Source organism: Callorhinus ursinus, unplaced genomic scaffold (assembly GCF_003265705.2).
Source record: "Callorhinus ursinus isolate GAN/ISIS: 27379988/994484 unplaced genomic scaffold, GSC_fseal_2.0 scaffold69, whole genome shotgun sequence".
Classification (NCBI taxonomy): Eukaryota; Metazoa; Chordata; class Mammalia; order Carnivora; family Otariidae; genus Callorhinus; species Callorhinus ursinus.
Window position 1 is genome coordinate 4274445 of NW_027397131.1, and position 12692 is coordinate 4287136.

General features: G+C 42.1%; 1 protein-coding gene across 26 annotated transcripts in view; it reads left to right on the top strand.

Annotated features, from left to right (window-relative positions):
- The window catches only part of ANK3 (ankyrin 3), a 681670-nt gene that overhangs the window by 411318 nt on the left and 257660 nt on the right, over window positions 1–12692 (top strand). The window lies entirely within an intron of this gene.

The following is a 12692-nucleotide window of genomic DNA, read 5'->3' on the forward strand; positions in this document are numbered from 1 at the left end:
TTCAAAATAATACCTCTGTATTCAGAAGAGTATGTATTATCCTGACTTTAGTTAGGCAGCATGGAAGGTTTTTCTATAATAGGATATTATAGTAAGCCTGGGGACATTGCAGAGGAGCATGCTGGGAGGATTTTGTCACCATACATGCCCACTAGAGATTCTGAATTACTCTCACACGAAACCACTCTTACAAATGGGATGGAGAGGGGCACCTGGGTGGCTCAGTCGGTTAAGCCTTCTGCTCAGGTCATGAACTCAGGGTCCTGGGATCGAGTCCCACATCGGGCTCCCTGCTCAGCGGGGAGCCTGCTTCTCCCTCCCCCTCTGCTGCTCCCCCTGCTTGTTCTCTCTCTCTCTCAAATAAATAAATAACAACAAATGGGATGGGGAGGGATTATGTCCCACAGATTGAGTACACCCTGTTCAGTGGTATTTCACAGTGGGTGCAGCCAATAAACCTCTCAACTCCACTGCCCTCCCCACAATAGACAGGGAATGCCACCTCTATAGGTTTTGCCACATCCTGTCTGTTCCCTTCAGATCTTTGTGAGCACCGAGACTCTCCAGTGCTCTGCATGCAGCAGACTTGGGACAAGTTGATGCTTGGAATACAAGCCCAAGGAGGGCTGCAGTGTATACTTCTGTTCTTTATCCAGTCTTGTGTTTCTCCGGTAAAGGGTATCCAGAGTGGGTGAAATGAGGGGCAGAGTCGAGTTAAAGTCACACACATGGTTCCGGGCCACTCCAAAGGGAAATTGTAGGCGGTAGTAGGGCCACTGCCACTAAGGTAGGAACAGGGCCTGGCTCCTTTGCTAACCTAGGAAAGATAAGTTGCCGAACTGGGGAGAAACTCACATTAAGGCATTTAAGGAAGGAGAGCCTTAGGTAGGCATAATCAATATGCAGAGAGGAAGCATCAAAGGCTGAAGGAAAATGATGTCGATTTGCTCTAGAAATTCCTCTAGAGCACCAGGTTGAGAATCACTGGTCCAGAGGAGTTGGAATGAGGAGGAAGAGAATACAGAAGAGTCTTTACGTTATGATTAATCACCATCAGTAGTGAATAGGTATGATATATAGACAACAGAGAGGTAGAACTCTTGGGCTACTCAATATACTGTAAATCTAGGAAATCTGAAGACCATAGCTTTTTGTAGTCAAGTAGAGAAAGATTTCTTCATAGTCTAGCTACGTCTCCAAAGACTTTGCCACTTAATCGTGGATGGAATATATCCCCCAGGAATGTAGGCTCCTTGGAAGCAAGGCTGTGTTCACTGTGTAGCCCAGCAGTGAGCACAATGCCTGACACCTAGTAAATGATTGTTATATATTTGTTGAATCAATAAAGGAATGCATGTTAGAGCAAAGCTGGAGGCTTAAGCAAAATATATATTAATATACTAAATATTGGGAATAGCATGGAAGACATAATTTCATTATAATAAATTATACATCTCCATCCAGTTGTTCTTCCCCAACCTGGCATTTACTGCATTGTTTTGTCTCCATTGTAGTGATGGGGAACTATGTTAATAGCAGATATTAGAAATTAAAAGACCTAGCTTAGTCCACTCAAACCCAGTCCAGCCACCTGATTTGGGGAAAGGTTGTTAATTTCTCTAAGGATTGGTTTCTTTGTTTATTAAAGAAGGATTGTAGCAGCTGCACGGAGGACCTCCCATCTCAGGTACTAGTGATGATAAATGAAGTAATAAATGTCACAAAGCCTTGGAAACTATAAAGAGCCCTCTACAAATGTGTAACTATTGGAACAGCCTGCATATAGTGCTTTTTTTTTTTTCTCCAAAGGCAGGAATTTACTATACAGTCTGGTAATATTTTGAAGGAGTTGGTAATTGTGTGTATTAAGAACACCAGCTCACCGCCCTTCTGTGTGGATGAACGAGAGTGCAAGCTTGACGACCAAGTACTTAAGTTCTGTGAGGCCATGTTGCTGATGACTGCAGTGTTCTTCAGAACTTGTGGCAATAAATGACTTCCCACTTAGGTGCACGCTGATCTTAAATGCCATGGGAACTTGGGGTAATTGTTAGTGTTTCTTAGGTGGAGGATTGTTTTCTTCCATAAATTATCACAGTATTTGGTAATTTTCTAAACCAAATATTTAAGTATCAGCATTTTGAAAAGGGAGGGGGCAGGGAGGGGGACAACTTTTTCTTTTTCCTGACATTCTAGTTTTTTTGAGTTATGAATGCCCCCCCCCAATGCCCATATGCAAAAACACAAAAACAGAATTTGCATTCTGTTTTTCAGCATTCAGAAAGCTACTACAACCTGCTCTGGTATATTACCAAAGAGTTTTTCTTTGACACAATTCACATATTGTTGTAAAGGATATGCAGTAACTCAGAGCTGTGTTGGCTTAGGCTTGTGAGATAGTTGATCCCATTATCTGATGTCATTGATTTGAGAGTCTGAACTTAGAAATTTAAATTTTAGGCTATTACATTTTTATGTGGGTATAATGTAAATTATAAAGAAGGTTTTTAGATATTTATAAAATTGGATATTCAGTAGATAGGATTTAAAAATATGAAATAGTCTCTGAAACTAATAATATACTGTATGTTAATTAATTGAATTTAAAAAATAGTAAAAAAAAATTAAAAAACAAAACAAGACAACAGGCCCAAAATGGAATTGCTTATCCTAAGCCCTGAGTCACCAAGACTTAAGGGCGGTTTCAGCTCTCCCAGAAATGGAGTCTTAAACAAGCCAATCGGGAATCTCTTGATCAACACTAGTTAGGTCATCTGCCTGATGAACCCCTGCTAGTCCCTCCAGGGAAAGTAACCTTGCAATAACCAATCTGTTTGTTGTTGGTTTTTTTTGCCTAGTATAACTTCCTTGTTCCCATTCCCTTCTGCATGTACAACTCTTTCTTTTACTTTGTATTGCTCTTCTGAGCTCCTTTGTATGTACTAGATTGGATGATGCCTGATTCATGAATCATTGAATAAAACCAATAAGATCTTTAAATTAAAAAAAATATGAAATAGGTTCAGGTAATCCAGATAAAGGTAAATTATTTGTGTAAACTTCACATGGTAAATGACATTTCTTTTAAAGATTTTATGTATTTTTATGACCATATGAATATGTCAGAATTCTTTTATGAGCTGATGTTTGGGGCCATAACTATAGCACAGTATGTAGCTGATAATATTATATCAGGTGACCTTTTTTTTTTTTAAGATTTTATTTTTAAGTAATCTCTACACCCAACATGGGGCTTGAACTTACAACCTTGAGATCATGAATCGCATGCTCCACTGACTGAGCCAGCTAGGTGCCCCTTCAGGCAACCTTTTTAACCTCAGTTAACTCATTTATCAGAAAAGGACAGTAATATCTACTTTGTAGAAATGCCATGAGTATTAAGTTAAACTTTATTCAGTGAATGATTTTTTGAGTATACACATAAAAAAGAAAGTTATATAATATGGAAGAAGGTGACAGGTGTTATGGAAAAAGAATAAGCTGGCTAGGGAGGATGGGGGGTGCTGGGCGTGTGTTTGGTTGAAGAAGGTTGTCCATGTAGGACTGTCTTGAGTAGGCAAACTACTTGGTACATATCAGGTGTTCAATAAAGGTGAGCATGCAGATGTATGGATGCAATTTGCCCCTGCCATGTGAAAATCTCTATAATACATGGGGATGGATGGCTGGATGGCTGGATAAGCTATATTTATGATATGGATGTGAATGAGACAGGGCTCTGTTGTTTGTTTTTTAAAGATTTTATTTATTTACTTGACAGAGACATAGCAAGAGAGGGAACACAGGCAGGGGGAGAGGGGGAGGGAGAAGCAGACTCCCCTGCAGAGCAGGGAGCCCGATGCGGGGCTCGATCCCAGGGCCCTGGGACCATGACCTGAGCCGAAGGCAGACACTTAACCACTGATTCACCCAGGCGCCCCGGCTCTGTTGTTTTTAATCAGATAATTGTAAAAGGATTTTCTCTTCCTTTCTGTAAACATTAATAGTGGTAATTGTAACTAATATTTGTTGAATACTTACTGTAAATATATTAACTAACCCCTTTGTATATGTTAACATATATTTACATACACTCACATTTCTTGCAAAATCCCTATGAAGTAGAACTATTATAGTCCTCATTTTAAAGATTAAAAAAAAAAAACCTAAGAAATAAGAGGCTGAGTAATTTGTTCAAAATTAAGTAGGAAGGAGCAGAGCAAATTTTATTTTTTTTTAAAGATTTTATTAATTTATTAGAGAAAGGGAGGGAACAGAAGCAGGGGGAGTGGGAGAGGGAGAAGCAGGCTTCCCGCTGAGCAGGGAGCCCGATGCGGGGCTCGATCCCAGGACCCCGATATCATGACCTGAGCCGAAGGCAGTCGCTTAACCGACTGAGCCACCCAGGCACCCCTGGAAGGAGCAGAGCAAATTTTAAACCCAGGTAGTCTGGCCTTTGAACCTCCTCGCTAAACCATGACACTCGCTGCCACTCCATTTTTATAAAGACATCTAGTTTGTTAAGGAATCATAAATTTACATAGCTTTTTTTGTTCTGTTTCTCCTTCCTCACAGTTAACAGTTTTCACTGGGTGATGTCCCAGCTGCCCAGAACCTGCCTTAATGGCAACTTAGAAGAATCCAAATACTCTGAAGTGTGCCCTGCACCCCATCAAGCTAGGAGAATTCTCCAGTCCCCCTGGAGTTCCACAGGGGCTGTGGCTGGGGACCTTGATTTTAGCTGGTTTTTGGTGCCAAGGGAGCCCTCAGTCTCTGGAAATCCTAGAGACTGAGTAAATTAGAAAATCAAAAGCTTTTCTTCACATTTCCACCAGGATTAGCCGCTCTTGGCATATAGAGTGAAAGCTGGGGAGGTTTCCAACAATCCTGAAGTATCACCATTGGAATATTCTGCTTTATCACCTTCTTGCTCATAATAGCCATTGGAGAATTTTGCTGGAACACCTAAAATAATCCTTAACATGCTAGTTAGGGAGAGGATGGTTGATAAATGGAGCCAGCTCATGCCTAGCTCAATAAAACTGCTGCGGATTGCTCAGCTGAGAAGGAAAGCTAGGGGGAGGCAACAGTATATTATTTTTAGTTTAGAACTTTCCCAAATTCCGTGGAACAAATTTAAACCAGTGAAACAAAATCTCCAAATTAAATTGTACCAAGCATTATTTCCACAGTGACAGGTGGAGAGATTTTTAGACAACTTCCTTCGTGTCCATTTTCATTACTAGTGTTTTCACGAATGACTCATTTCTGACAGTGATGTTGGCAAAAATCACAGGGATTCTGGAACCTGTTTTTACATTTTCATCAATCTATATTAGAATTATTGCAATCTTAGTGGACTCCCACTGGGGTTCAGTGCCAGAAATTTTGGGTTCTTGGAAGGTCCTCAGATCCTTTGGGTCAAACAAGCAATCATCTTGTGTATTTTATTTGCACACCCTAGTGAAACAGTAGATTTTAAAACACCGGAATACACAAACACCTTCATGACAGATTTAAATAAAAACAAGGTCATATCCTAGGAAATACTAATAAAAACAATGCCAGGTAGGGAGTCCATTCTGTTTATCAGACAAAGAACTCATATATATTACTTAACTTTTTCTTGCACCAATGTCTTGTCTCCCCTCCTCCTCTGGCCTCAGTGGTTGTGACTGTTCGAAATTCTTGTGTACCCACCCCCACCCTCCACCAGCTTACACAGTGCTAGACCCTGATGCACGGGTACAAGAATAGGATGGATAATAGGCTTTATAAACTGGAAAATTCTGCATTAATTTAAGTTACCCTTAATCAGTGAGTCTATCATCATTTCCTCTATGTTGCTATAATTGTGTGGTCTCGGAAGTAACACTAGCAGAAGAGCTTTACCTTTAAAGTAAACTCACATAGCTTTTGTACACAGCCCTCATCTGGAATGCGGGTGCTTTCCTTTCAGATCAGTCCTGCATCATGTATATCTAATTTTCAAATTAGCCGCCAGTGTGAAAAAAAAATGGAGAATTGCGCTCAAAAACATCCAGATTTACATCCTTTCTTGAAATATTAGAAGACCCACCCATCGCATGGTTCCCTGATGGTCTAGAAGAGCCGCCTACCTATCAGTGGGAGCTGGGTGGGCCCTGCCCCATTCACATGCAGCCTGTACCTCCAGTCGGCGAGGCCTACGCTTCCTGCATGAAATGTTACTCACCCAGGGAAAGTGAGGCTCCTGTTTTCAGCCCTGATTATGCTTTTATAGCTTTATATTCATGTGACTGTTGCACAGGAATATGCTTATTCCTTTTCTGGTGAGTCACATATTACTCATATGACACATATTTCCAAGACTTGTCTGGTTCAGACCTGGCTTTGTTTACATAACACAATTGAAAAATGGCTATTTTAAGGGTTAATTTGGTTAACTCCTGTTGGATGTAGTGCTCGACAGATTCTTCTCTCCCCAGAATAACACAGTAATAAAGACACCTTGCACCATTCACTTACAGAACAACAGTGACTTTCTATGATGTTATGAAAAATAATTGGGAAAATGAGCACATAATGCCTTATGCAGTTTCTGGAATATATCATAAGCATTCAGTTAATATCACTAGCATTAAATATGTCTGCCTATATCAAACACATTAACTGGGCAAAATCTGATTAAAATTATCTAATTTGAAATTTTGATAATTTTGGGACAGCTGACTGGCTCAGTTGGTTAAACCTTTGGCTCAGGTCATGATCCCAGGGTCCTGGGATTGAGTCCCACATCGGGCTCCCTGCTCAGTGGGGAGCCTGCTTCTCCCTCTTCCCGCTGCTCCCCCTGCTTTTGCGTGCTCGTGCTCTCTCTCTCTCTGACAAATAAAATCTTTAAAAAAAAAAAAAGAAATTTTGATAATTTTGGCTCTCTAACTTGGTTTTCTCGAAGTATCCCCCTATCAGAATCTCCACAAAAGTAATTGTTATTTATGCAACCGCTCAAAAATGATTTACTATTAGGCACTATTCTAGATATGAGGGGAGCTGTGTTAACCAACAGGCAGCTTCTTGTCCTGGAAGATTTTACACTTTAGCAGGGACATAGACTATAAATGGATAGAGTTACATACTAATTCACATAGAGGTAAGAGCCAGTTAGAGCCAGTAAGAAAAGTAAAACACCTGGCTGGCTCAGTCGGTAGAGCATGCAACTCTTGATCTCGGGGTCATGAGTTTGAGCCCCACTTTGGGTGCAGAGATTACTTAAAAAAAAAATAAAACAGAGTCGGGCTGGAGTAATGGTGGGGTGGGCTCGAGGTGCAGCTAAAATGTTTTAAGATAGACATCCCTGAGAAGGTGAAATCAGACATGCTCTGATCAATTAGAGGTGATTTATAAACTTTATTCAGTGTCATCTGTTGAATTATTTATTTTTGTGTTTATTTGAGACTTCCTGTTTGCAGAAACATTTCTGTGAACATGGAACGTGTTACCATAGCTGAGTTTAATGAACATGGTTTGAAAGTAGAGGAAGAAATATTTGATGGAGGTGCTGAGTTGCAGGGGAAGAGCCAAGGTCAAAGCAAGACCAGTTGAAGATTCAAGACAATGAAGTGATTGATGGTTAAAGAAGTTCAGGAGGAAATGAACAGCCCGGAGGACAGGCAAAGAGATAAGCATTGGACAGACTGAGAAAACCCAAGTATCCCAGCTTACCCTTTTCTGTGGTTAGAGACAACTAATGATAAAGGGAAGTCAGCACTTTTTCCAACTGTGCATAAAATGTTAACTCTGTGAGTCAAGAGAGGCTCATTTTTTTTTTCAAACCTGACTCCCTTTTAGAGTATTACTATATTCATATGGTTGTTACACCAAAGTATACTTATTTCTTTTCCTCTGACTCACATATTACTCAAAAATCACTCGTTTGCTGTAACTTTGAGACTGCAAACTCTCTTGAGGCTATTTCTCTCACAGTAATGTTAACCCCGGCAAAGCCACGGTCCATGTCAGCCCTGCGGCCCTGGGAATGAGCGCCGCCATTTCCAAAGTGGGTAGGCTCACTTCCGGTCCGGTTAGTTCAGCCAACAGCTGTTGGTGCTGTGCTAAGCCAAAGAGGTGCAACGGGGGATGGGCCACCGGTCCTTAGAGACTAACCACTGCAGGCCTGATCTTCCGTGCGAGAGCCTCCCTGTGTCTCTTGTGTAGGGGGACCCGGGTGTTTTCAGTGGGGCCTTGTTGATTGCCCGCTATCATGGAGCTGCAGGGCTTACTGTCGGGTGTGGCCAGGCCCAGGGACTGGAGTACACTGCAAGGGAAGGGTCCAGCTGAAGGTCACAGCTTTGGCTCAGCTGCAGCCAGTTGTCGCCACGTGGAAATGAGGGGCTAGTTTTGCCAAAGTGTCTGATTTTTTTTTTTTTTTAAGAAGAGGCAGAAATCTGGCTTTCTATGTGAAATCCCTTTATTTGTGAACATTGGCAATAAGAGTTTTTTAAAAACTGTTTTTAAGCCTGAATGAGTGCTTTAATGAAGATGTAGAAACCGCTAATGAACATTATGACTTTGGACAAGTCATTTTTCCTGTATGGGTTTGTTACCTCAGGAAAATTGGGTCCCCTTGTCTGTGAGACCCCTTCCAGTCCTAAGATTCCTTGTTTGCCCCTGGGAGACCTCAGCTGCATTGCTGTGATATGACAATGTCAGTAGGTTATAGGTCCGTGCCTGCCTTTCCCACATACGTCCCTTTAGTGCAGAAACAGAGCATCCAATGCTCGCTTCTGCCTTTCTGGACCATTAGTGAATACACCGATAGGGAGTAGACACTTTCAACATTCAACAGACATTTATTGAGGGCTTGCTCTGTGCCAAGCCCTGTGCCAGGCACCATCGTTTAGGCTTCTTTATATGGATAAAGAGATTTATTCTTTCCAACTCTGAAATGCAGGGTGCTTAGCCCAGTACTGGGCTTAGAATAACAGCTCCATAATTGTTAGCTTTCCTCTCCACCTTCCCTGAGGCTGTCCCCATGGAGGATGCTTCCAGAACTCTATTTGCTTGACTTTTTCCCTCGGCCTAGGATCTGCTCATCTTCCTGTAGCATTTTTTTTAAAGGTTTTATTTCTTTATTTGACAGAGAGAGACACAGTGAGAGAGGGAACACAAGCAGGGGGAGTGGGAGAGGGAGAAGCAGGCTTCCCGCTGAGCGGAGAGCCCGATGTGGGGCTCGATCCCAGGACCCTGGGACCATGACCTGAGCCGAAGGTGGACGCTTAACAACTGAGCCACCCAGGCGCCCCTCCTGTAGCAATTTTAAGTACCCTCCAAAGCCAGCTCAAGCCTGCCGTCTTTCATTTCTGCCTACACACTCTGAACTCTGCTTATTCTCATTCACTTACAAATATCTATTGAGCATCTACTATGTTCCTGGTCTTGTTCTACCAGTGAACAAGACAGACACAGCTGTGCTTTTACCAAATAAAACTCTGTGGGAGTTGAGAGGGAAGGAAGAAACAAACCAGGAACTAGCAAATCAGAAATTTGTCAAATAATGTGACATTGAAAATAATGGTGACATCGTGGTTATTTTGGACCTACATTGGATTGAGTGGCCAGGAAAGGCTTGATGCTATTTACTCTTTGGCCTCATTGACAAGAAGGAACTAGCCGTGGAAGACCTGGCAGAGGGAGCATTCCACACAGAGGAAACAGCAAGTGGAAAGGCCCTGGGGCAGGAATGAAATTAGCACTGGGAGGAATATAAAAGAAACCTATGTGGCTGGTGCGTAAATTGGGAAGAGCAGAGAGAGGTAATAGATGATATCAGAATTTGTTTAGGTATAGATGTTTAAAAATTATTTTGTGCACAGACTTTTTTTTCCCCCCAACTGGAGTATCATTTCCTTAGGGGAATTGGACTGGTCTCTTTTTTGTGTTCTGTATCCCCCCATTGCTTAGTTGATATAAAGTTAAATGATGTGGCAAAGTCGAGTTACGTTTCAGTGCGGTTTGATGTAGGAAGATTCAGATCGGGTGTGTCTGATAGCCTGGGCGGTTTGAAGGGGTGTCTTCTTGTCCAGCTGCCACTTGAGCAGTGCACGTGGGAGGACAAGTGATCTTCCCTTTCTTCCCAGTTCATCCATGTGCTGTTTTGACTGCATATTGCTTCTGAGCCAGTAGCCAGCAGACCTCCATCTGGTTTCGGAGATAAAGACGCCGCGATGTTTCCACAAGTCTTTGTAATTAAACCACCACCACCACCACAAGATGGCCTTTCTCCATCAAGTCTGGCACTTTGAGGAGAGGAGGCGTGCTTATTCCCATCTCTGATACCTGCTGCTTCCCAGCCCCCTTCGTCCTTGGCCGCCTGAGAGATTAAAGATGGCTGGAATGCGGGCTGGAGTCATTAAGTGTGCTCACCCCTTAGAACAAAGCACATGACACACGCCAGCCCTCTCTGCCGAGCAGCGGACCGTCATGGGACTCGCCCCACTTGGTCTTTTGAGTTCCGGAGTTGAAGAAAAGGACATTGCAGGGAGAATGATGTGTGAAGATAGTTAGTTCTACCCCCTTTTTGAATTTCTAGAGAAGAATGCTTTCAGCAGAAAGCAGCTGGCTTCAATAATTCTATCACTTATACCCATTTTAGACATTGGGCATTACTTGTGTTAGGATCTGGGACTCAGCGTGATAGCAATCAGACGGCAGGTCCATCTGGGGTAGGCACTGGGGCTCCTAAGTCTAGAGTTGTTTCTTAATAACTTGTTGTCATGTTGATTTATTAAATTGTTCTCTGTCTCCTGCACTTTTGTCGATGAATGCATTTTTAGTTCCTCGTATTCAACTATTATTTACTCTTCTCCCTAATATATCTAAATCATGCATAATTTCTTCCAAGGAACAATTTTCTGGAATACAGTTAATGTTTCCCCACTCATAAAAGATAGCCAATGTTCTTTAAAGAATTATCCACGTTTAACACGTCTCATATATGTGCGTGTATGCACTCATGAGCATGTGTGCATGTTCATTACAAAAGCTGTGCCTGGAAAAAGCGTCTTAGCTTCTTCCTTTCACTTGTGAATATTAATCTGACATCCATAAATCAGACCCAGAATGAGAGCATTGCAATTAGAGTTGCATAACCATTGGAAGATTCCTGGAAACCTAGATCATTGTGTGCATCTGTATGTGTGCCCGTGTGCATTTTAACTCTCTTAAGATTTGTAAAGAAATTGGGCACATTGATTTCTGCCTGGTAAAGCACAATTTAGACAACTGCTAAGGGCTGGCCTGTGGGGTGATTGATTTTGCAGACCTAAGTCCAATTTCTCTCTTTCTTACCTTTGGTTTCTTCTTTTCTGATGGTTCAAATAGAGAATTTTTTTTTTAAGAGTTGGTCTGTTTCTGTTTTCCCTTTACCTTCAAGTATTAAACAGAGTATGTTAGTGTTCAAAAGGCAGAGGAAACTACCTATGCAAGTTATTCTGGCCTTCGAATTCATTTTTGGAAATGTGTATGCTTGTCACAATTTATGGACACCCGACTGGAGTGGTGTGTCAAAATCGAGAGTGCGCAGCTGTAAGCTCATCATCTTTAAAGGTGGTGTTCTCAGGCTATTCAAAGCCCCTGGAGTTCATTATGTTTTCCCAATCTCACGCCTTGGTTATGCACAACAGCGGAAACACAATCAATTTCACCTAGCTAAGACTATTTACACTCAATGGAGACCTTCAAAAGGGAGGAAAAAGTAATCATTTCATAATCAGTTTTGAATTTTGCATGCTTCATGTTTATGTATTAAACGGCATATGACAATGCAGAAATATCTTGCTGTTCTGTTTCTTCAGGCTACACTGAACACAGCCTTGGAAGTCCAGAAATAACCTAGCTTTCCTAATGCAACTTGAGCTCATAAAACCAGGGTGCCTTTGTTGTTAATGAACAGCACCACTTATAATCTGTTTGCTGTGAAGTATGCAGGCTTTGGGAATGCATGTACATGACGAGCTGGTGGCGATGTGTTACCGTACATCATTTGTTCTCTTGTATCTTTGCCAACAGGACCCCTTTTTTATTCTACTGGCCTCATTTGCACATAAAACCATTTGCAAAATGAAGGAGGGAGAGTATGTTGAGTGCGTGCCTATCATTTCTCCTGGAACACGAGGTTTTGAGGGCGTGCAGTAGCAGGGTTGGGCAGCAAGGGATGGATGGGTAGGGGTAGAAAGCTGTGAACTCATTGGGAGGCAGAGGTCTCCCAGACAGAGGAATTTGTAGGAATATGTATCCTTTCTGTTAGGGATAAAGCAAGCCTCCTGAGAGTTTGCTGCATTGATCATTCCCACGATAGAATCCCTTGTTTTAGTAAAAGTAACCCCCAAGGTAGCTATTGTGTGTCCTGACCTAATCACTGGATTTTGGATGGTGGTGGCTTGAGGCCCTGGGTACAGAGAGAAGGAGATGTGGAATCACCTCACTGACCACATTGCCGCCTCTCCCCTCTCACCACGTTGAGTTCCTGACCCCATGGCCCCACTGGAGCCATCCCAAACCAGGCTCCTCCAAAGTCAGGGGTCTCCTGACTAATCTGGGTCTCTCAACTTTTCTTTTATCCTTTATCTTGTCTGTTTCTCTGCTCATAAAGAAGGGTAGAATGTGCCCTGATGAAGATGTGGAAAATGTTAAATACAGCCAATCCAGATTACTTT